Genomic DNA, 26,086 nt, shown 5'->3' with positions numbered 1-26,086 from the left:
TTATGTATAAGTAATGTATTTGTCTCACAATCGGGGTTTTCCACTCTTAATCCACCTTCCAAGCAAAAGGAGCTTGATTTTGCTTCTCCCATAGTGTAACAATTCTACTCATGAGGTTAATTGACAGCCACCTGAAGTTAAAACATTTTGTCTCTCTAATTTATAATATTCCATAATTATCAATAACATCAAATACATACAACTATGCCTGGTGTTCTTTGAGAATTTTATAACTGATTAAAGATACGTTCCCAAATACTTCATTTATTTAATTATGTACCATAGGTCACTGCTGTATCTTTGTTTTGTCTTTGCAAAATATGGCATATTTTGCTTTTTTAACAGAATCAATTGTGATATAGTGGAATAGTCAAAATAAAATATCTCAACTTTTACAACACATGTGACTCTTCTATGGTAAAATAAAGGCCAAGCTGCTGAAATATAAACTGTCAAATATCTTAAGCTTAAAGCTTTCATATCTTTTGAAATATAAACTTAATTTAGCAGTCTTTTCCTGATCGTACAAATCACATTGATTTTAATATTGCCCTTGTTAGTGCTGCATATTTTGAAAAAACAAGACCTGTGCTCTTATATACAAGTCCCACTGTGCAACGGAATCAACCCAAGAAGCCCGTAATACATAACTATAGTCCTGGTGAAGTCAATGAGTCTTTAGGGTAACCTGAACAGACCTGAACAGAGCCCTCTGGAGGATCAGAGCCATAAACTGTGCAAAGTACCATCTACTGCCACACCTTGTGTACACAAGCTCATAACTTTGTTTGCGTGGGGGGACTTTCACTCAAGGCAGAAGGAATTTTCAGAACAAACAAGATGTTATTTATTCTTTAAAGGTGACCTGAATATTTCTGCATCTAAAAATATGATATAAAGGTTGATATGTATAGGACAATAAAATGTTTTGCCATGGAAGAAGCAATAACTGAGTGCCTTCCAAGGGTTTAGCTATAAGAAAAACAGGTTTTGGTCATTGAGTACCCAGAGGTATGATTTTTAAATCAAGACTTCTTTTAGATCTAGAACAGCCATCGCTGGAACTGTAGTGGATCTTGCTTATCTTGGGCCTCAGGTAGGGAGAAATTTGAGAGAAAGGAAGACAAATGTAGAGAAAGGAAGAAATATTTTGAGGCAGGTTGGTTTTAAATTGGAAAGACTCCTGGACAGTAGAGCAATAATTGCAAGTATATTTTTTTAAATATGAAAAAATTAATAAGGATTGAAGTTTCATCCGTGCCTAAGCACTTTGGAAAGGAAGCCCTATTGACCTTCCATGGTATTTCAGCTCCCAAGTTGCTTAGGTACTTCTGAAAATGTCTAATATATTTATGTGAGAGGCAAAGATTTCTTAGAGTGATATTTTTTATTTGACCAACTGTGTATTTGGGATGGAGTTAGATAAGCTTTCAGGTAACCTGAGGAAGAATGTCTTGGTTTCAAAAGCTCCTGGTCTGCTCCAAACAAACATGGCCCCAAGCCGCACAGTGCCTGTGAGCACCATGTGTGGTGTGTCCTAGAGCATGTGATGAGTACTGTGCAGTAGCCCTGCACAAAGTGGCTAGTATTCGCTTCAGATTCAGCCAATTCAGGGGACAATGATTCAATTTGGTGATCTGAATCGCTGTCCTGAATCGATTCAGCCAAATCTGATTTGGAGATTTGGCCACAGCCAAATTGGCTGAATCTCCAAATCAGCCGCATCCCCTGCCTGCTCTCAATGGCTGTCCTGTCCGCTCTCCCAGTTCCCAGCTTTTTGAAAAAAAAAAGCCCCCAGTCATGGGCTGCTGCCAGGCAAGGGGGTGATCCCTGCTACCCCCAGTTGCCCCATGCTGTGTACCCCTGCCTGCTCCTCCAGCTCCACCCCCATGGCTGCCTCGCCCACCCCAGGTCCCAGCCCTTTAAAAAAAAAAAGGCCCCGCACTCACTGGCTCCTGCCAGGTTGGGAGGGGGTGATCACCGCTGCCCCCCACTGCCATGAGCCCCCAGAAGCCCCAAGGCTGCTGCAGCAGCCAGTGAGACTGGGATATGGGGTTTTTTTTAAAGGGCCAGAAGCTGGGGTGGGCAGGGCAGCCATGGGGGGCATGGGAGAGCAGGCAGAGGTCAGGGGGCTCATGACAGAGCCCCCCATGCAGTGTGGGGCAGTGGGGATCACCAGCCTGCCTGGCAGAGGCCAGTGAGTGGGGGCTTCTTTTTAAAGAGCCAGGAACTGGGCCCAGGTGGGACAGCCATGGGGAAGACTGGGAGAGTGGAGGCGGGGGTTGGGGGGCACTCAGGGGGGCTGTGGGAGCAGGCACAGAAATTGGGCCTGGCGGGGGTCCCCCCATGTTCCCCTCCTCCCTCCTCCAGCTTCCCCTCCCCTCCCCCACCCCCCTACTTACCAGCATGGAATCTGGGTCCAGCTCCCTGATGCAGCCAGCAGGGACTGCCTGAATCGCTGAAGCTCTCTGAATCTTTTCCAAAACAATTAGGAGAGCTTTGAATCGATTTGGACCTTTTCACTGGTCTCCTGATTCGATTTGGATTTGGAGATTTGGTCACCAAATCAGGCTGAATTGCCTCTGAATTGAATCAGCAGCCGAAGCTTTGCATAGCCCAAGTGTGCAGTCCAGATAGGGTGGCCACTACATGCAGCACAGCTGCTGCACTGGCCAGGCTGTGCCACACACGATGCCCACTCCAGTCACTCTGGGATCTGCAGGGATCTCAGACCAGCTGGAACAGCTACCAGGTCGGGTATGCTGAGGGAGGGTAGAGGGGAAAGGTGAAGGAGAGGAGGTCCAAGGGCCAGATCTAGCCCATGAAATGGCCCTGCATGATGGGCATGCACTGTGCCTCCTATGGGTCTGATCAGACCTGGGGGCTGCATGGGAAGCCAGATAGCAGGGTTCCATGGGCTGGATTCAGCACTCAGACCATATGTTTGACATCCCTGCTGTAAGATATTACATTTCAGTATTATCACCAGTCTGTGGTCAATGCTCTTACAGATTGACCACAGAGGAATATTAACACAATTCCTTATTACATATTCTTTTTCTCCCAGATTTGCCAAACTGGGGCAGCCAAAGGGCTATTAGGGCCAGCAGCAACTCCCCTTACATTGGTAAGTACCTGAATGCACTATGTAGGGGCCTGACAGCTACCATGAAACCTCTTACTTTCTTTCCTGTCCCCCATGAGGTACAATCACTTATGCAAAAATAGTACAGATGTTCTTCCTGGGCTGAACAGATTCCATTTTAGACTGTGCCATCTCAAAAGGCATAAAGCAAATTGGTTTCAATAAAACTAATTAGGAAAGGCAGAAATGGAAAAGTTATATTACATTTGTCAGTGCATATTCTTTCCAGTAAACAGTATTTTCTACAATATATTTTTAATATTTTCTCCATCTAATTGAGAAATCTGAATCAGTAGCACCTCTCCCACTTCGTGGAGGAGCAACTCCACAGCCTAATACACTGCATTGTCAGAAAGCCTTTTTTTCCCAGTTTCCAGACAAAACTGCCTTAACTTTGTTCTCTTATTCTTACCTATACCATTATGCATTAGTCTTACTTTGTATTTTCTAAAGAAGTTTGAAGGAGTTAGATCCTCAAAGCACATTGGGCTACACTGAAAATGCCAGTCCTAAATAATTATTTTTCCTGTTTGGTATGATATTTGCATCTTTTATGTACTTCTTGTCATGTTGCATGGATGAAGCCATAAATAACTCTTTTTGTGGTAATTTAATCCTGATACTCTGCCTGGCAACATGGAACCCCAAACTGAATGCATTATTACAGGGAATATTGTGATGTATCACCTTTGTAAACTCATGTCTAATTTGCTGTCCTCTACCATACTTGGGGTAACCCCCATCTTCCCCTACTCCTCTTCTCCCTCCTTCATCCCTCTCCCTTCAAATGCAGGTCTGGGAAGACAGAAGAAAAAGTAAGCCAGAAGAGCCACCCTCATCTTTCCCGGCTTGGTTTATACTTAATGCCCACAATACTTGGAGGATGCTGAGCTGACCAGAAGCCTGATTGATGCCTTTCTGAATAGTTTGTTAATTCCAATACAAAGCAGTGACTAATTAAAGGGCAGGCAGTTTATACCAAGGCTCCTACTAAAAGGTCAGACTTCAGCAAAAGGTTATGGTTGCCACACAGGCTGAATGACATTATGCTATGCCACACTTCCTGTTGACTACCAGGGAGTAGGAGAAGAAGTTGTAAAGTCTGAATTAGAAAATACAGGCATGCTACATTACAGAAGCATCAGTACTATGTAAAAGTATTTTCTTATTAGTTAAGTGTTATATTAAACTTACCTCAGTCTTTACTTCTGTACACTTTCTGTTTTACTGTCCTTAGTGACAGGGGACCTGGCATTTGTAGTTAGTACAGTTCAGGTTCTGGCAGAAGTAATGAGAAGTGAGATTGAATTTAAAAACCAGGAACAATCTCGAACTAAAACCAACAACCAGCAGAACTCCCAAAATACTGCAGAAAGACTGTTTTTGTGGCACTGGTATCATGCCTTAAACCAAACAGAGACAAAAAAATTAATAGGAAGCCAGATATAGGACAGTTTTGAGGCCAAACAGGTTCCACAAAGTATTTTAAGTGTTGAGTAGTGGATCTTACTCAAATGTCTGTATTATAAGGATTTTCTGCTTAATTCTTCCCTCTAAACCAGCACCATAAGAGATAATGTCTCCCAAACCTCCCCATAAACTCCCTCCCTCATAAATGTCTTGATTTTTTAATTCTCTCCTTGGCCACATTCTTGGTTTCTCTCTGGCTTTCTTTTTTTTCTACTGAGCCATTACAGTACACCAGGCTCAATTCACCACTACAAGAAACAATTATGCTAACCCTTCAGAACATAAAATAGCTCTTAATATCAGATTAAAGGTAATATAAATTCTCTGTAATACACTGAACACAGAACATATCATAGATTTGCAAAATGTTCCACTGTGCAATTTTAATTCTGGAAATATTTTTGTTTGTAAAAGTCAGCAGAACACACTGTCGATACTATTTTTATTTATTTTTTTAAACAAAGTTGATAAGCCACACAGAGCAAATTTCTGAGTCTTCATTTAAACTTTCACCTATTTAGAACTGGCACCCTGATAACCCAAAGTGAATGGAAGGAAATGTATGACTTTCAAAACTTCAGCATTGCATCATGAAGTATTAAACAGTGAATGATGTAGAGTTCAGCTGTCTGACGTGATTTATGTAACTTTTTCCTTGTACAGAAATCTGTCTTCCTCTACAACACTGGGAACTAATCAAAAGATGACAAATACTACATTCAGTTGGTGATGCACAGAGCAATGAAAATGGTAATATCAAGGCAATAATTGCATCATACAGGGTTCACTGATGAAATAATTTACAGGAATATATATATCTGCAAGGAGAACTTCATTTACAAAAAGATTTCTGAAATATATATCTACCAGAACTGATGTTTCCTCCAGGAAATAAGGATATACCAGAATGACACTAGAATGCCAACTGCAGTGCCCAATATTTGCTTTTTAAGACACTAAATCAATTACTTTTTTCATTGGTGGGGTAGCACTATGGTCTATGCCAGGGATTTTCAACCTTTTTTTAATAAGTGTACCCTGAGAGGGGGGGTTGCAAGTGGTGGAGTGAACACAGAGTGGGAAGGCAGCAGCACAGAGTGGCTCCATCTGCATGTGCCCCTGTGTACCCCCTAGGACCTTTCAAAGTACCCCCAGTGGTACGCATACCACCGGTTGACAACCCCTGGTCTATGCCGTAACATATGCCATATCTTTGTATATTTTTCCTATTTAACCTAAATGTAGCCCATAATAGAGTGATTTAATTTCTAGTGATCTAAGTTTTATACAACGTGTTAGGCTACCCTAAGTTTAAAAATTCTGAAGATTTCCTATATGTAACCCTATCAGGTTGGTAAAGAAAGTATACACACTTATGTTAAGCGGGCCCAGTGAGCAAATATTTGACTACATATAGGCATATTGCTAGGAAATTATGTAAGAAACTCTTGTGGGTCCCTAATTCCTGATGTTATAAGGGTTTTGTTGCCTTTGTGAAAACTGCTACCCAGGTCAATGCAACTGACAATTTCTTATTGCAAGAGGGGCATGATGACAAAAATGTTACAAAATGAATTTGAGATGAATGGTAGAATTAGATATGGGAAACAAACATTACATTTTATAATATGACACCAGATTCTCTCTTTCATAGTATTCAGATATTATTTAAAAAATCTACCAAAAATGAATAATGTTTCCATGTGATTTCCAAAAATATGCTTTTTTACCGGCTGTAGCATTGACCATACTCTTAGCAAACAACAAGTATTTTTACATAATTGTTAATAATTTGAAGCTTGCAAAAGAACAGCACAAAGAAGTACATTTTTATTTTCTGTTTTTAAGTCACATGCTGTCACTAACAATTGTAATATTATTTTTTCAACTTCATCTTACATTCAACTGTAAGAACACCTAGTTACTGAGACTTGATACATTTAAAACTATTTTACTTTTAACTCAGGAGTCAGCAATCTGTGGCCTACAGTGGGATTCAGCCTGCAAAGAGATTTTATCCAGCCCACCATGCTGGGCCCGCAGTGGCAGTCAGCAGCTTGGGGAATCAATGGCAATCAGCACTCAGGAGAAACAGCAATGGTGGCTGGGCCACAAATATCTGAATGACTTTCAAAGACACATATATTTGGCCCATCATTGCTTAAAGGTTGCCAACCCCTGCTTTAACTGAGTTAAGTAAGCTAACAATGGTCTTAGTGCAGGGGTGGTCAAAATACAGCCCACAGAGGGCTTTTGCCTGGTCCACTGTGGGTTCCTCCATTCTGCCTAGCCCGGGCACAAGGGGCCATTCTCTTCCCCCCACCACTCCCCTGGGTGCAAAGTAGAGTTGTGGTGGCAAGGCAGCCAGACTCCATTTCCTGGCAGCCCTAGTGGCAGCAACTCCTTCTGGCTGCCACATTCAGACCTAGCCCCAGTGCCAGGGCACTCTGGCTCATCCAACCTGCACCCACCACCAGGGGCAGATCCTGAGTGAGCAAGGCACATGGTTGGGTGGCTGGGATCATGCCATGGGCTGGCTGGGATCATTCCATGGGCGAGCAGGGAATGGCATCTTAGAGCAAGATGGGCAGACAGGGCCAGGGCCCTGGGAGCTTGGGGCAGTGACAGTGCAGGGTTGGAACCCAGGGCAGAGTCACAATCCACTGTCTGCATGCTCTTGCAATGGGCATGGGTTTCACTGGCAGGGGCATGCAAGAAGCAGATCACAGCTCTGCCCTGGCTGTGGCTCCACGCTGTTACTGCCCCATGATCCAGGCCCCAAACACAGCTCCCTGCAGAACCACATGCCCTGCCTATGTAACTCCTGGCCAGTTTCCATGGAGACCCTGGGATCATGGGGCTGTGACCATGTGGGGCCAAGGCTGGGGCCAGAGCCCCAAGTCGGTTGGCAGGGGTGTTAAGGTGGCTATTGGTCCTGTATTATACTAAACCATTCTTTTTTTAATCCCTCTGTCTCCTGTCTACAGGGCTGTTCCAAGGGGGTGCGAATCAGGGTGACCGTCCTGGGCCCCATGCTTTGGGGGGCCCCACAGAGCTGTGCGGAGTGGCTGCGGCCCCTCCTGTAGGGCCCACCTAATGCTGGTGACTCCATGCCGCTGCCACTGCTGGCTTCATGTCTGGCTGCTCACCCCGCCCCACCCCAGCCCCATCCCAACCACTGCTGCCAGCTTCTTTGTATCTGGGCCGTGCACAGGCTTAATTGCCCTGGGGCTGAGCCATGGTCACAGGGGCATGCAGGAAGTGGATTATGGCCCTGCTCCAGGCCCCAGCCCTGTGCTGTCACTGCCTTGTGACCCCGCCGCATGATCCTGGTGTTGCCCACCTGCCCTGCTCCTAAACAGGGTTCCCCACCCACCCATGTCCCCATCCCACATAGAGAGTTTTGGTGAGTTGTTGTGCTGGGGGCAAAGGGGTGATGACCCAGTCCACAACAGCTCAGCAAAATTCCCTATATGGCCTGCAGGCCCAAATAATTGCCCACCCCTGCCCTAGTGTAAATAAAATAATATTAGCTTAAAAAAATTATTTTGCTAGTATAGGTTATTTAATTCAGAGAACTGGTATGAAGTTACAGTGGCAGAAGAACTTTCCTGTTATGAAGGTTTGTTAGTATAGCTATAGAAGCTGACAAACACTTTCTAATACAGGCAAAAATCAACATCTGAAAGATTATTTCAGTTGTCACCTCAAAAACTGTCTCCAACAAAAGAAAGGTACCAGATTGGTACAAGAAAGTTCTATCAGTAAGCAAAGTTTTAAAGACAAGTAAAAGAATAGCAAAAAACCCTCACATTCCAATAAATAAATAAATTGATCTACTTTTAAGTTAGGAAATATGTTCTTTAAATCAAATATATACTCAATCAATCAATCATAGAATCAATGAGTTGGAAGGGACCTAGACAGATCATCTAGTTTGACCCCCTGCCATGGGCAGGAAGGAGCACTGGGGGAGGGAGGGTGTTATAAGACCCCAGCCAGGCACCTATCCAGTCTCCTCTTGAAGATTTCCAGGGAAGGTGAGAGCACCACCTCTCTGGGAAGCCTGCTTCAGGCTCTAGCCACCCTTACAGTGAAGTAGTTCTTCCTAATATCTAACCTAAACCTATCCTCCCTCAGCTTGTGGCCATTGTTCCTGGTAACTCCAAGGGGGGGCCTGGTGAACAGACTTTCCCTGAGTCCCTGCCGGTGGCCCCTGATAAGGTTGGAGGCAGCCACAAGATCCCCCCTCAGTCTCCTCTTGCAGAGACTGAAGAGATTCAGGTCCCTCAGCCTCTCCTCATAGGGCTGGACACGGAGGCCCTCAACCATATGAGTGGCCTCCTCTGGATCCACTCCAGGTTCTCCACGTCCCTCTTGAAGTCTGGTGCCCAGAACTGGACACAGTACTCCAGCTGCGGCCTGACCAGCACTGCATAGAGGGGGAGCAAGACCTCTCTGGACCTGTTAGTGATGCCTCTGTTGATGCATGACAGGGTGCGGTTGGCTCTGCCTAATGCTTCGTCGCATTAGCGACTCATATTAATCCTGGAGTCAATCCTGACTTCAAGATCCCTCTCGGTGCTGCCAAGAGGGTCAGCCCCTAACCTATGACCGTAATGCTGGTTCCCTCTCCCCAGGTGCAGCACTCTGCACTTGTCCTTGTTGAACTGCATCCTGTTCAGATCCGCCCACTTCTCTAACCTATCCAGGTCTGCCTGCATGCAGTCCCTGCCTGCCAGTGTATTCACTTTACCCCACAGCTTGGTGTCATCAGCAAACCTGAACAGGGTGCTCTCCACACCCTGGTCCAGGTCGCTAAGGAAGATGTTGAACAGCACTGGCCCAAGGACCGAGCCCTAGGGGACTCCGCTGCCCACATCCTCCCAGGTCGACATCAACCCGTCCACCACCACCCTCTGGGTGCACGCCTGGAGCCAGTTTGCCACCCATGTGACCATGCATTTGTCAATGCCGCAGTCCCTCAGCTTGCCCACCAGAATTGGGTGGGACACTGTGTCGAAGGCCTTCTGGAAGTCCAAGAAGCTGACATCGACTTCCTCCTTCACATCTAAGCTCTTTGTTACCTGGTCATAGAAAAAGACCAGGTTAGTCAGGAAGGATCGGCCTGGCATGAACCTATGCTGGTTACCCCTCAACATCACTTCCCCTGCAGGGCTCTCACAAACGTGGCCCTTGATAATTTTTTCAAAGACCTTCCCCAGGACAGAAGTGAGGCTGACTGGCCTGTAGTTGCCAGCCTCATCCTTCCTCCCCTTCTTGAAAATAGGGACCACATTGACCCTTTTCCAGTCCTCAGGGACTTGGCCCGAGCACCAGAAGTCCTCGAACAGCTGTGCCAATGGCTCCACAATGACATACTGGTACTGACTAAGCAAATAGAGAATGGTAGACATGCTTAAGTGTGGATGAGGGTACTCCAGCTGCTTAAAAGAAGAGTTTTAGCAAAAACTTACTAAATAAAACTAATTGGTAGAGCTGTGTGAAATTTCGGCAGCCATTTCTTTTCGGAGCTGTTTGGCCCATTTTGGTGCCCAAAACACAGAATCCGAAACAAAATGGAAGACAACTATAAAACTAAACAAAACCATCTGAAATGTTTTGGAAATGTTTTGAATGTTTTGGAATGCTTCAGAGACAAACTTGTGGGGAAACAGAAACTCAGAAGAGAGAGGGGGAAGGGGTGGTGGGAAAGACAGCTCTGATATTGACATCTCTGGCTTGGCTGTGTCTGAGATCTGTCCCTGAGGTCCCTTCCAATCCCAGTGCTTTGGGGGAGGAACAGCACCCTGCTTTCATCCCACGCACAGATCCAGGGGCCCACACCCCTGGGAGGAGTCTGTCACAGCCCTGCAGCCCTCTGGGTGGGCATGGGACCCCAGATCTGTGTGAGGGATGACAACATGCTGCTGCCATCTGGGGCTAGTGCCAGCACTCGAGTCTGCTCAGTGCAGACCACGCTGAACGCTGGAAAGAACCTAGTGCTGGCACTGGCCCCAGCCAGCAACAGTAGCTTGCTGGCATCCCAAGTGCAGATCAAGGGGCCTATGCCCCCCAGGAAGCATCCAGCACAGCCCCACGGTCCTCCTTTTAAAATGCTGGGAGGCTGGGGCTGGTGGAGGATGGGGCCGGGCAAGCCAGCCATGGGGGCTTCTTCCATGGCACCCCTCACCAGAGCAGAGGCAGGTGCAGCCGGAGGACCCATGGGAGAAGCCCTCATGGCTACCCTGCCCAGCCCCAGCCTCCCGGAACATAAAAAAAAAAAAAAAAGCCCCACACCCACTGGCTGTAGCAGTGGTGATCAAGGCCTCCGAGGGCTCATGGCAGAGCCCCCCAATGCAGCGCAAGGCAGTGGGGGGCAGCTGGGATTTCTCCCTCCACTTGACACCTGCATGGCAGCTGTCACATCACGTGAGTGCAGCAATGCCCACTGCCCCGCAATTCCCTTCACTGCACGGGGTGGAAGGGCTCTGCCATGAGCCCTCAGAAGCCCTGATCACCACTGCTACAGCTGGTGAATGTGGGGCTTTTTTTTTTTTTTTTTAAGTACCCAGAGGCTGGGGACAGATGGGGGATGGGGCTGGGCAGGGCAGCCATGGAGGCTTCTCCCATGGCTCCCCACACCAGGGCAGAGGCAGGCACAGCCAGAGAAGCTGCAGGAGAATCTGCAGCCACCCAGCTGTACCTGCCTCTCCCCAGCCAACCTGAATCTCTGAATCAGCGCCAGAACAGTGTTGAAACTCCGAAACAGATTCGGCCAAATCAGAATGGAACAGTGATCCGAAATACCGAAACGAATCACTGTCCTCTGAAACGGCCAAATCTGAAACTGAAACAAAACATAGCCATTTCACACAGCCCTACTAACTGGGTGAAGAAAATCCAGCCACTAGCAATTTGTGACTTTTCAAGCAATGGAGGATCACTTGCACCACTAGTGAATTGTAAGTACCTCATTTCAGGGATAGATGGGAGTTGGGAATAGGGCTATCAGATGAAATGGTATTCTTTCATTGTCCTAGAGACAGCTGACACCTCAGTCTCAAACGTCCTCATAATCTCCCATACTTGTTCTTCAATAAGCTCCAAATCTCCACTGGGTTTCCAATTTATAGAAATGTGTGGAAGAGTGTAATTTAAATAAGATCACAGAAAAAGAAAACTGTATAAGCTTTGAATGTAATGTTCTGCTTCTTAGGTATAACTGTTTTCTCTTGATTTTCAGAGGTTTATAGGTGTGCAACTGATGGAAAAAAATGTTCTTGTTTTGAAATTATTGGATGGGGTTAAAAATGAATCTAGTAACAGTACAAAATAAGCACTGAAAATTCAACATAAAATATGGTAGCTGAGGTACCACAGAAGGAAACACATACAACTAATTTTTAGTTTTTTATCAAAGAAAATCAGGGGTTCCCCTGCCCTCTTCACTCACCAGGATGCAGATCCAGCTGCGGCTGTCGTTCCCCACTCCCCACTGCTTTATGGCACTGAGCAACCCTGATATGCCAGTGCCCTGCCTATGCCAACTTGAATGGTTGTGCCATAGATGACTACACAGTCATGTGGGTGGCAAACTGGCTTAAGGGTTGTACCCAGAGAGTGGTGGTGGATGGGTCAGTATTGACCTTGAAAGATATGGGCAGTGGGGTCCCCTAAGGTTTGGTCCTTGGGCTGGTGCTGTTCAACATCTTCATCAGTGAACTGGATGAGGGCATGGAAAGCACTCTGTCCAAATTTGCAGATGACACCAAACTATGGGGCAAAGCAAACACACTCATGGGAAGAAACTGAATCTAGGTGGACCTAGATGGTTAGAGAAGTGGGCAGAAAATAATAGGATGCAGTTCAACAAGGATAAGTACAAGGTGCTGCACCTACTGAGAGGGAATCACCAGCACACCTATAGGCTGGGGGATGACCTTCTATAGGCTGGGGGATGACCTTCTTACCAGCACAGAGGCAGAAAGAGTCTCGGAGTCATTGTCAACTCCAGGATGAACATGAGTAGTCAATGAGATGAAGTAATTAGCAGACCTAACTGCACTTTGTAGGTGCATCACAAACAGGTCCAGGGAGGTGATGCTCCCCCTCTATGTGGCACTGGTCAGGCCACAGTTAGAGTACTGCATCCAATTCTGGGATCCACAACTCAAAAAGGATATGGACAACCTTGAGAGGGTCCAGAGGAGGGCCACTCATATGGTTAAGAGGCCTGCAGGGAAGGCTTTATGAGGAAAGGCTGAGGGACCTAGGCCTTTTCAGGCTCTGCAAGAGAAGGCTGAGGGAGGATCTTGTGGCAGTATACAAATTCATCGGGGAGGGGGAGAGGGAACAGCAGGGAATAGAGATGCTCTGTTTACCAGAGCACTCTTTGGACTAACCAGAAAAATGGCCACAAGCTGATGGAGAGTAGATCTAGGTTGGACATCTGGAAGAACTTCAAGGTTAGGGTTGCCAAAATCTGGAATGGGCTTCCAAGGGAGGTGGTGCTCTCCCCTACCTTGGGGGTCTTCAAGAGGAGACTGGACAAGCACCTGGCTTGAGTCACATGATCCCAGCACTTTTCTCTGCCACTGGCTGGGGGTCAGACTTGATGATCCTTTGAGGTCCCTTCTCTGAATCTATGCTGTTGCCCCTCACTCCCAAGCCACATCCCCCTTACCCTGATGGTGCCCCTCACTCCTGACCCACAGCCCCGACCCTTGCAGTGCCCCTCACTCCCAACCCACAGTCTCCTACCCCCCAAAAGCAATTCTGATGCCCCTCACATCCAACCTGCTTCCCCCAGTCCCCGCCAGTGCCCCTCACTCCCAACCTGCAGCCCCTGGCTCTCCCGGTGCCCCTCACTCCCTGCTGGAGTGGGGTCTCTTGCTGCCCCATGTGACTTCACAGGATAGTGGTCTGTGGGGACACAGTGGGGATGGCCTCCAGAATGAGGTGCATGCAGCACACCTCATGCAGAACCACAGAAGATCTGAGGCATCATACGCAAGCTTGCACTGCTAGTGGAGGCTGGGGCTGCAGCATGGTGGGGAGGACCAGTACCATCCTCCCCAGCAGCAGCCTGAAGTGGAGCACGGCTCTGGCCTGGGCCATGCTGCAGGCAGCAAGAGGAGGGTGGCGGGCTCCAGGTCCTGTCCCATCCAGGCCAGGGTGCAGTGGCTCCAGCTTGTGCGGGTGGTGGCAGAGTGAGTCCAGCCCCATTACAGACTGGAGGAAGGAAGACAGAACACTTCTGGCACCCCCTGCTGAGGGCTTGGGGTGCATGACAGTATGGGTGTGGCAGAATGCCATCTGAGTCTCTCCCCAAACTCTGCTATCACACTTATTACCTATCTGACAATTTGGTTACCATGGTCATTGCAGAGGGCAGGCACCCCTGCCTCCATCTGCTTCAAGTAACCCTGAGCTGGATAAATTCCTGAGGAAGTGGGGAACCTGCTCCCTTTGCCTATGTGACTGGCCTCACACGCCTGGGTGGGCTTATCTTCCCTATTGTTCTGAGCAGTGACATCATGACTGGGAGCAGGGCTAGAGATAGTGCCAGTCTACCCGGCAACCAGTGATGCAATTCAAACTGGTTGGCTGGCAGCCAACAACTGCTGGCCTTCATTGGATCAGGTAAATGAGGTCTATATAAGCTAAGGACTGCCCAGGAGGAGGTGCAGCAGCCATGATGAAGACACAGAGAGCAGATCAACTATCTAGCTCTCTCTCTTGAAACACATGGGCACACTACGAACTACCTGCCTCCAGAAGAAAGCTCTATCAGCCTCTGGATGATACTTGTGAGTAAGCTCCTTATAATCTAACCAGATATATAGCTTGTAGTAATATAGGTGAGTAATCAAAGGCTACCTAGCCAACCCATTTCCTCTAAGGTATTTTTCTGATATTGGTACCTACTTCCAAACCTATTTCTTGTAATCAATAAAGTTCTCTTATGTACCTAGAGTGGGAGACTTATTGGAAGAGGATCTAGATTATGCCTTGGGGTCCCCTTGGTCCAGGTGACTAAGGGAGACCTTGATTTGTGCGTCAGACTAAAGGAAGCACCCCAGGTTCTTGTAGTGGGTCAAGTAATCTTCAGGTCTATAAAACTTGTGTACCTCATGAGGCACAGAGCCACTAAAAGACTGAGCCTCATGAGTGGTGGCAGCCTTACCCCCAGACTTGCAAGTGTGCTTCAGGAAGGGGGTCGGCCAGGCATGAGGCATCCCAAGGGAGGCACTCAGAGTCTGGAAGGTAGTCAGGCACAGTGAGGTGGGTGGATCAGCACAGGAGCATCCCCTACTGACTTGCCACAACGGGCACCAACCTCCAGCACCACCAACCCAGCCACATGGCTCCCCAAGCCCCTGAAGGACCCCTCTGCCCCCTTGCCCTGATGGAGAGGAGGTGCCTCTGGGCAGGCCACACTGGTAACAGTGCAGACCTGGGTGCATTAGCAGCACTGAATGCTGCATCAGACCCCCTGCCCTACCACAGCTCCAGCACCCCCCACTCCACATACCCCTGCCACCCACCCATTCACACATATGCCCCACACAGACCTCTGGACAGTCCCCAAGCCCTGGCCCTCTAACCCCACCAACATAGACTTACCTGTATCCAGCTGCTGGAGCTGCTCCCACCACCCTGGCTGGCTATATATTGGCCATGTGTATGCATGCATGCGCATGCACGTGGCACTCCCTCCCTTCAATTGCTCTCTTCCTGCTCTCCCCAGCCCCAAGTAGCTCCTTGCAGGCTGGAAGGAAGCCAGTAAGGGGAAACCTACGATTTCCTGATGTTTTCTCCTTTAAAAGAGAAAATCCTCATTTTTCCGCAACAAATGGAAAACCTGGATCCCTGCTAGTTAGGTAGGAAGACATCAACAAAGACAGTATGTAAAACCTGAACCTATCATAAAGAAATATGCACCCTATGAGAAACAGTAAATAGAAGTGGCTGCATTTTCCACAAGCCCCATACCTAGCCAGTACTACAACACACCATCCCGTGGGAAATAAAACCTGTTTTTCTGACTACCCATACTATAAGATCCAAGTGAGAATGTTAAAGCCTATAATTAACATTTTTGTTTTCAAAGCTCCTTTTTTGAAAAAAAACCTAAGTCTTTTGGTATTCTGTTAGTTTCAAACTACTGAGGTTGAGAATTTCATAGACTGATTTCATAGATTGCTAGGGGCTGGAAAGGACCTTGTAGATCATCGGGTCCACTCCCCCTACACTAGGCAGAAAAAGACAACTGGGGTCAAGTGACCCTAGCGAAGCGACCATCCAGTCTCCTTTTGAAGATTTCCAGGGTAGGTGACTGCACCAGCACTGGAGGGAGTTTATTCCACAGTCTGGACACCCTGACTGTGATGGAGTTTTTCCTGGAATTGAGCCTGAAGCAGCCTTCCAGGAGTTTGTATCCATTGCTCCTGGTCTTCCCCAGTGATGCCCTAGTGAACAGTTGTTCACTGAGTCCTTGATGTACTGTCCTGATGTAGTGGTAAGCTGCTATCCAGTCCTTCAAGATAACATTAAATATGCCCAACATACCTATTAAAAAAAGATTAAAAGTGGGTATTGAGTGTCAAAGATCACCTGCAGTGGGGAGGGGAGCGCAGAAGGAAGGAGAGAGAGATGCAAAAAGTATTGCTGCTCTAACTTATAGCATATTTATACAACTGATGGCTTGTATGTTCTGTAGGTATGCACAAATGTAATTTATTATATAGTATAATGAAAGAGTGCAGTATGAAATAAAACACTGTATTATGGAATGCAGTGTAATTACATATGATATAAAGTGGTTTAAGAGAAGATTGTAATTCTGGATATGGCTACTTTAAGCAAATATGAGCCTCGCTGAAAAATAATTTGATTGGACTTAGCTGAAAGGTATGCAAACTTTCCCTCATCCCTACCTGCTTCACATACTCTATGCCAGCTGCAAAAGTTTATGCGTAGAGCTGTGTGTGTTTGTGAAGAGAAGTTAGAGGAATTTTAGTGGAGGTTTCCTTTTGAACAAGAGTAGGAGCTAAGCAGTGAAATCTATAACACATCATAGCCGGACTTGTGATAAATATGAAAGACATCCCAGTTCCCTGTGAAGCTCATGTTATTATTGACAGAGAGGTGTAAAACAATGTGAAAAATCTCATTCTCTTTCCCTTATGTTTTACAGCATAAGCAGTAAACATTGTATCAGCAACTGTGGGACCTCATTGACTTCGGTCTGATTTGTATGAATAGCATAAACTAATCCTCAGTGCAAAGCCTGTACACAAAAAACAAACAAACATATAACAACTAAACTAACATGAGAATCTAATCACATTAAGTGGAAAACACGACACAGAGACACCTATCACTTTGGTTTCACAAGTCTTCCAAAACAACATAAAATACAATATTTCAGTGTCCTTTATGTGATCATATGAGCTTTAGCGATCTAGCCTTGCTGAACAAACATCAGCTAGCCTGGAGACCAGTCCTATATTCTCTGTATGCTCAAATTCCTCAGTGATTTCACTGGGAGCATTGGAAGCATTCAAAATGTAGGATAGTGTCTTTTATGGTCTAACCTGTGTTAAGTTGACCGAAAATACTGAAGTCAAAGCAAATCTCCCAAGGGCAACAATCTAGAATTTAAGTCTTGGATGGCGAGTGTTGTGTGCATGTACATGTTTTATAGGGCAGTTTTCTTTAGCATTTACTTAGAGTACTGTGTATTATATCTCTCAGTCTAGGCATCGAGAGTATCTAGATATTTATTCATATTATATAAATTATTAATATGATATAACTAGGGGAGTGATTCAGTCGCACCGCTCCTCTGCCCCACATTGACTCCTGATCCACCCAAAGTTTAAAAACAACTGCCTAGCAGTAGAAGCAACATTTCTACGCAGACAGCAGTGAGTACATGACTTGACTTCATTATTTATTATGATCTATCTGATTCCTTCTAAACTTGTCAATCCATAGGTGCTAAAGACCCTATCTCCTTTTTTAATATGCTGATATTCCACTAATCAAGCTATCCTTCTTTCTGCAATTCCTGGTGTCCTATTTACCAATTATTTCCTATTTCAAATTGCAAACTGTTTTTAACTCTAGCTAAAAACATTGTCAGGTGTGCAAACATCAGTTCAGGTGCACACCAACTCAGGTGCAGAAATAACTTTCAGTGAAGCACTGGATGCACTGTCATGATGATCAAGAAAGCTAGATTTTGTTTTATGAATTTGAAAGATATTTGAATTTAATTCTAATGACAATAGGACTAATGAAAGAGCATCTTTGCATTAATTTTTGCCTACTTTGTTGTAGTTTTTTTTATACATAATATATGATACAATAAATTAATGCACATTCCAGTAAAGATAAGTTTGCTTTTGCTTCTATCTTAAACTGAATAATATAGCCCTAGGCCCTCAGCATACTAGTGAAGCTTTTAGTTTCTTTTTACTTGGACAAAAATATGTGTTCTGTTACATGTGATAATACACCATACCACCTGTACCCCTTCTTTTCAAAATCCTAGATCTGCCCTTCATTATATGCATGTATGTTTGTGTGTGTGTGTGTGTGTGTGTGTGTGTGTGTGTGTGTGTGTGTACTATATGCAGTCTTTCAGAATATGGTGAAATAAGGAGGATGCTGTTGCATAATAGTGGAATAACATGCATATATGCACATCTTGTATTGCAACTGTACATAGATAGATATTGCACATGCATTTGAACTTACCCACATAATAGAACATACATGTGTGCCTGAACCTACATATACACAGATAGTTAAGCTTTGTTCTTAAAAAAAAAGGGTAATTATCAACCAGCATAGTAGACTTTGGGATTCACAAACTTGAATTCATAGACTTTGTCCTGAATGCACAGGCTGCATGGCTTAAAGGTGATATGCTTAGTCATGAAGGAAGGGGGTGGCTTAAGCATGTCTGTGAAGCATCACCTGCTGTTTGATTCCAGAAGTTCATGACGTGGCTTTTGAGGTAGCTGCTTATCATCTTGTTTTTCTATTTTTAATGGAAGTTTTTTCACTATAGTAGCCAACATCAATCAAAAAGCAAAGTGAAAATACAGGGACAGGTATATAGAAGAGTGGGTGTTTTCTAAATGTTTCTGTATTATATGGTTACAGTGTTGTCATAGCACATATGCCTAACTTTATGTATTTTCATTCTTATAACAGAATCCATTATTGATGTATACATTAACAAAAACACATAAATATAATTATAAGGTTTGATTTGTAAACCAGATGTGCTCTGCTTCTGCATTTGCATCTTGTGTATTGGGATAAGCTACTGGGTGTAGCCCATTTGTGTATTTACAGTGCTTAACTCAATGTCCACAATCAGATGCAAGTAATAAATAATTCATAATATTAGATACATAATTAATTGTCAAGAACTGTTTGGGGAAAGGATATGTGTTTTGCCTAGTAGTTTTGCTACCCTTAGTTAGTAGATTTAGTTAGTAATTGGGCCTCAAAACATGTTGGAGAGGAGGTGAGATAAAGTGTATGAGCTGGTCCTGTAGTCTTGACTTCTAAGAGCATTTGAGCTCTGGAAGAAGTACATGATTAGACCCTATATGTAGTTAATTGTTTGTTAAGTCCCTTCTTGTTAAAGAAACCTACGGAAGACTTAGAGCTATATGGCCTCTTCACATGGGAGAGGAGAGTGAGATTTATTACGGCAGAAGCCACAAGAGGACCCTGGGGTTTCTGAAGGAACCCATGCTGTAGCGAGAACTTCACATGGGGCCTATGTGCAAGCCAGATCTAAGATTGAACCCTGGAGGATAGGAATTCTGTGATTCACAAGTCTCATACAGCACCTATAGGAATCAGTTTAAGTTCCAGTACCATGAATCTTATTAATGCTGAGCCAGGTCCCAAGGTTCTCAATCAGTTTTCATTTAGCCTTTACTTGGATGAGCCCCCATAGTAGGTAAGGGAATTTCACTGGATAAGGACTCAGTAAAAATTAAGCGAGACCCTTAGGAACTGACTTGTTAATAGGAACCACATGAACCCATCCTTTTTACAATATTTCAGGGTGTATAGTTACAGAAGACTGACCAGAGCAAAGTGATTTTTTTCCTTCACAGTTATTCATTTAACTTTTTTAACATGTAGAAAATGAACTGGTATATTACTGATAATTGTTGCAAACATTTGAAAAAATAAGGCTCTCTTTTAAAGAGTGAAAAAATGATTAACCAGGATTAATCATCAGATAATAGGCTATGTTGGGAAATATTCTACTTTAATAATCCAGTAATGGCTTATTTTAAAAAGGAAACTAGTGGCAATAAAGTCACAACAAATCAACTTGAAAAAAAGTGGAAAGCATTGTGTCCGTGACTTTTGCAAAAAATTCTCTTGGACTATTTTGCAAGTATTTGTTCTGATTTTTCTACAAGTTAAATTTAGGTAGTGCTTATCTCCTTATTTAGCTTGTTTTCTGTGGTAATTCTAGAGAAATGTTTTAGAGCAGAAACATATGTGGACAATTTTCACAGAAAGTGAATTTTAAATTTACAGTCCTGAGTAGCTGTACTCTAGACCTGAATTATATCCACTAGAACAGGGAATAGAAAAAAATCCTCATAACATCCAATTAAAACTAATTAAAGTAGCCGAGATTTCAAGTACCAAATATTCACTAGTAACTGCTCACAGTTGGGCTACAGGCAGATAGCTAATGAAAATGTACTGAAAATAATTCTGAATAATAATTCAGGGAAAATCAAAATGTGTTCTCAAATAATTCCTAAACTGTAAGAGGCAAAAATCATTACGTGAATTATTGGCTGTGAATTACTTTGCCCAGTTTTATTTCTACTTATAAGCTATTTCCCACTTCGCTGATGTAACTATGGGCAAAATCATTCTAGTACTTATTGCTGTAGGAAAAGATTTATATTGACATCAGTTGAACTGGGCCTGAAAAAATCAGAAAACAGTTCATCTGCCATGTCACTGCTAGATGCTTTTACCAGTAACATAAAGCAAAAGTTAAAAGTTGAAATTATAATACTCATCCTAACAGCCCACCAACTTATGGTCATTTTGCTGTAGTATTTTAATGTGTAAAATATATACTTCAAATTGGAGAAGAAGGCTAATTTTTTATATGAGGGTATGTTATGACAAAGGTTTCATGATACACTGATTTCCAATAACATGCAATATATTTTTATGATTAGGTATCATCAAGGAATATAAGCGCGTTAGTAGGGCTTCTATAGCGCGTATGTACGTATGTGTGTGTGTGTCCCCGCACACCTATAGGCAGCTCTACTACACACACATGCACATATAATGTAAAACCATTTATACACCTGATGCCCAAGCATATCCAAACCCAGCAGCAGGCCTTATAAAAATACTATTCAAAATGCATGTCTTCAATTTGATCAGCTATGTCTCCCATTGACAAGAGTCCACATTCGCACTCTGCGGACTACCCTATCACTCTAGCGCAGTGGTTTTCAACCTGTGGTCCACAGACCCCTCGGGTCCACAGATTATGTCTCAGGGTCTGTGAAAGATGACTATGATTAATCAGAAGTATGTGAACAACCACACTTACAATTCAAAGGGGTCTGCACCTCCATTTGAAATGCTTTAGGGGTCCACAAATAAAAAAAAGTTTGAAAACCACTGCTCTGGAGTGATTCCTCACAAACTTAAAATTAAATCTTGAAGTCAGTTTACAATAACTTTCAGTGAGGCCCAGAGAGAATAATGATGAGAATAAGAGTGTAATATCAATGAGAGCCCAACAGACAGGACTTGTGTGAGTGGGACAGCGATGGGCACAGTGGGGGAAAAAGCCCCTGGTCATACCCAGTTTACTGTCCCTTTCCGCCTCCACTCTCTGCCCTTGTGACACAGGGCAGTGGGCAAGATGCACCTATGGCCTGACCCAGTAAGTGGCAGTTCTCATGCCCTCATGACACTGCAGGTTCAACAAGGCCCAGCGGTTGCCTATGGGCCATACTTCTGAGCTAATACGTACTACAAGTATTATACAGTATCTATACAGAGCATCGCTGACACATTTCTGGTAGATACTTTATACATTTGGAAACCAACCTCTGCCACCTATTCCCCAGCGGCGGCAGCAGCTCTTTCCAAGCCAGAGGAAGCGGGGCACAGAAACCATTCACCAGTGAAAGGTCTGTATTTGGGGGCAATTAGAACTAGTCCTTTCCTGTCTGAGGAAAGGACAGATAACAAGCTGCCAGTTCTGGAGCCCAGGCGCAGGGGGACAGCGACGGATCTCCGAGGCCTTCAGAAGAAGGCTTCTACGTCATGGCACGGGTGCAACGTCACGACTAGCTCAGCATGTGCCCGCACGCCGCGGAGTTAGCAGCCGGCGGGACCCGCGCGGCGCCGCGGCGAGAGCCCCGGGGGCCCGGCCGCCCGCCCGCGACCCCTGCGCGCGAGGGCGCGGGAGCCGGCACCACCCGCTGCCGCCCCGGCTGCCCGCGCTCCCCCGGCCCGGCCCGGCCCGCCCGGCCCGGCGCGCACTGACCTGCCGCTGTCAAGTCTCGCCCCGGGAAACTGTTCCCTTCTAGCGGGATAAGCTCGCCCCCTCGGCCCGGCCCCCGCCAGGCGCCGCCCCCGCCCGCCTGGCACCGCCCAGCCCGCACCGCCCCCCCGGGCTGGCGCTGCCTGGTGCCGGCCGGTCGGCCGGGGGCGAGAGCTGCGGGCGGGCGGGCCGGGCCGGGCCGGGCCACCCCGCCCCACCCCACCCCACCTCTCTGCTTGCCGACGCCCGTCCCCGCGCCCCGGCCAGCGCCGGAGTCCGGTCCCTGCCGCCTCTGCCCGAGCGCGGCGCGGCCCGGCCCGGCCGCCGGCACATGGAGCTGCGCCGCGGTCCGGGGTGGCCTGCCGGCGCCCGGACACTTCGCAGGGCTGGAGCTGCAGCGAAATCTCCCCCGCCCCCGGGGCCTCGGGGCTCCTTTCCCCACGGCCACGGCTGCAGGGGCCGGGAGCGGTCCTGGTTCGGTCCTGGGCTTCGCTTCGTCCTGCCCAAGAGACAGCAAGCTCTTTTGTGCAAAAATCTGTATTTCTATAGATAGAAATAATATACACGTTATGGAAACAAATTATAAACCTATAGAAACACACACACATGTTTATGTAGGTTTATAATATCATGGAAATATAGACCTTTACCGTCCTGTCTTGTGACCAGTCTTCACTTGAAGACAAATGAAGTGTTACCGTCTTCACTTGACAGTCAGTAACACACGTGCAGTTAACCATCACCACCCCCATCACAATGACTGCACCCGCATGCCCTCGCGCACCCCTCCTCTTCTCCTGTAGCTACAGTCGTGCAAACCGCCTGGGGTCCTGCTTCCGTCTGTCTCACCCTCTTGGATTCTGTTGGCAAGCACTTGGATGGGAAAGAAAGTCCTAAGATGAAGAACATTTAGAGTGGCTTCATTTATTTCCAGATGCTCCAGGATACAACATCTTATCTTTGCACTGTCCTGTCTTATCCACCTCCCCCCCACCAGTCGCTTGGACATCATTAGACAATCCCTCACTAGAGTTCTGTCACCTGGCAATCTTAAAGGGGCATCTACCTTTGCTTCAGCGCTTCTATGTCTGCAGCAATTTGTAGGTTAGTCTTGAGTGTGCCAAAAGACCTGATGTACACATAGACGCTAACCTTTTTAAAAAAAATTTTCTGAGAGCAGTCTTTTTGCAGAAACTTGAAGCAGTATGGTTAATTTTTTGTGACAAATCTGTCCAGATGGGCTTCAAGTGATTGTTCATTCTGCTTTTCACACAGAGAGAATTTGCCAACATGTGCCTTCCCCTCTCACTGTAAAGTTTATGCTTCACTAATGTGGAATCCTATGATGAAGCAGTGCTCTCTTTTTACTTTTCCAGCTCATGTTCCTATTTTCCCCTGTTCATATTAATACTATAATAGCACCAAATTGGCTTAATCTACAGTAAGGCAGAAAAAACAGCTAAAACAAAGCTGGCAGTCACAGAGCTCATGATCTAGATTTATTACACGGTGCCACTGATAAATGGAAAAATGAGGGAATGGTAGGTAATAAGAAACAGAAAAAATGTATGTATGTGTATCAATTAGTAACCTTAATTACCTGGGTTTTTTTTACTCTGGACACCTGATAATTATGTAGGTCATTTCCAGTTGGAGATGACAGTGTATTTAGCCAAAAACAGTGACTCTGAAAGGGAAAATGACTTGTTCGTTGTTGTTTCTTTATTCCTAACAAAGAATACAAAAATCAGCTTTAGATATTTTCTGCAAGACATTCCAAGTTGAACTGGTTCCTTTTTTTAGAGAGCAGTCTTTTCTGCCCAAGTGCAGGGGGGCTAGGTCCAATGATCTGAAAGGTCCTTTCCAGCCCCTAACAACTATGAAACTGCATTCCCTATTCAATTTGAGTAAATAAGTTTCTTAGAGAGCAACAAGCTCTGCAGTTTATTCATGCACAGCACATGGAGCCTGGTCGGAGCATCCCCGGCTGGCTGGGGATTTGGAGGGGCCAAACTGCAACCTAGTGCTGCTCTCCCTGGTTCAGCATGCTGTGGAGGGGCTGGCTGGGGTGTATGGGAGCATCAGTGTGGGGCTAGCCAGCAGGCGCTGAAGCACCTTTGTGCCCCAGCAAGCCCCTCCAGTGTCTGCACACGCGCTGCTTTGGAGTTTTTTACTGCACAGCAGGATAGTACTTGTATTTAAATTTGTTTACTCTAGCCTAATAGGAGCACACATGTATATGCCGAGATGTTTACTGTGCAGCTAATTAGTCTATTGTGCAGTAAATGCCTCATATAGATGCGACTTCAAAGTCTCAACATTTGTAAGTGTAACAATCCTTTATACATTTTCACCTATACTTTCTTTATAGATGCAAATTTTTTTTAGGGAACAGATATTGAAGGTTTGCATTCCTAAAATGTATAGACCATGCTAACCAGGCATTTATGGTTTGGTTTTTGTTGAGGTTTATTTTCTCTTAGTTTTAGAAGAATGTATGTAATAACAAGCTTGTATTTTATGATATAGTAATTCCTAGGACATTGATACTCTTTCCCTTATCTACAAATATCCTAGTTTCAATTCATATTTAATTATTTAGAATTTTTCCCCATTGTGTGTATGCATGGAGTCTCTAGGTGCATTACAAAAGTTTAAAAGCACAATTCACACACTGTATCATCCTTTGTGATCTGGAAAGGAGGGAAGAGTATCGAGCCAAGCTTCCAGCACCTAGAAGGCAATTTTATATTTACACAGTATAACTATAAATTCAGCAGTGAAAAGGACTGTTCTGGTTGTGAGAAATGTACTGATTATGAAATAACAGCATTTTCTTTAAATATGTCAAGCAACTACTGTATGGCTACTTATGTTACAACAACAACATTATAGTATCCATCCTGTTTCCTTTTGGTTGTTGGAAGCATAGATCGATAGAGAAAATAAACTTAAGACCTATTTCTGAATGGTATAAACTTTCTACTGAATGTCTGCTCATCTAGTGTTAACAAGGGCATCATAGTGGAATATCTTAGACTAATTTGTCTGTACTGCCATCTTTTTGTCTTCTAAGAAAATGTATATGTATTAAGAGTTTCACTGGCGTTATAGCTGCGGTCCTTTCTTCTTTGACTTAATTCTTCTATATTTGTTTCCACTAAAGGGAAAATTGAAGAACTGAAATGCTACCATTGGAGGTTTACAGAGAAAGATGGGCAACCTGCTGAATGTGGTAAATTTCCTTAGGCAATGACAGAGAGTCTGGTTCTTGTTATGGTTTCTTTTTTCTATTTGGAGTAGGGGTGGGCAAAATACAGCCCACAGGCTGGATCTGGCCCACGAGGCCATTCTATTCAGCCCACGGGGCCCTTAAAAAATTTAGAAAATTAATATTTATCTGTCTTTGGTTCCTGTTAAAAATGACAGGAATCAGGGACAGTAGGACCCAGGGGAAGCCTGGTGTGCTCCCACAACAGCAGGGCCCACCTGGCCCCAGCAGGGGCTTCTGGCCTGGGACCAAGTTGCTGCACCTGTGCTGGAACTTCAGGTAAGGGGCAGGGGGAGGGCAGGGAAGGAGCTTGGGGAAAAGCAGCCCCTTGCCCACCCTCTGGCTGGTGCTCCCTGATGCAGCTGCTGGCAGCCCATGCGGGGCTACCTGAGCAGGCACAGGCAGCCCCACATGGGCTGCAAGTGGCTGCAGTGCAGGGTGCCAGCCATGAGGCAGGGGAGGGGCCACTTTTCCTGTGCTCAGCACCAGCTTGTAACCTGCCCCCAATGCTAGCTTAGGCCCCACGCCAGCTCTGGACTCACCCATTGGGGCTGCGCATGGCAGCAGCAGCTGCAGTGCCCCCCCCCCCGCCACTTGCCGCACAAGGCACTGT

At 45.5% G+C, this 26,086-nt stretch overlaps 1 protein-coding gene across 1 annotated transcript in view; it reads right to left on the bottom strand.

The window, feature by feature from the left end:
* The window catches only part of PPARG (peroxisome proliferator activated receptor gamma), a 122,890-nt gene extending 100,612 nt beyond the window's left edge, over positions 1-22,278 (bottom strand). The window contains exons 1-2 of the mRNA XM_090022226.1: positions 22,206-22,278; positions 4,340-4,423 (exon numbers count right to left, since the gene is read on the bottom strand). The gene's annotated coding sequence lies outside the window, so the exon portion shown is untranslated. The remainder of the gene's footprint in view (positions 1-4,339; positions 4,424-22,205) is intronic.
* Between the last annotated feature and the right edge of the window lie 3,808 nt (positions 22,279-26,086).

Source organism: Crocodylus siamensis, chromosome 11, assembly GCF_052110815.1.
Source record: "Crocodylus siamensis isolate JL-2025a chromosome 11, ASM5211081v1, whole genome shotgun sequence".
In the NCBI taxonomy this organism is placed as follows: domain Eukaryota; kingdom Metazoa; phylum Chordata; order Crocodylia; family Crocodylidae; genus Crocodylus; species Crocodylus siamensis.
This window is presented reverse-complemented; position numbering and strand designations above follow the sequence as displayed.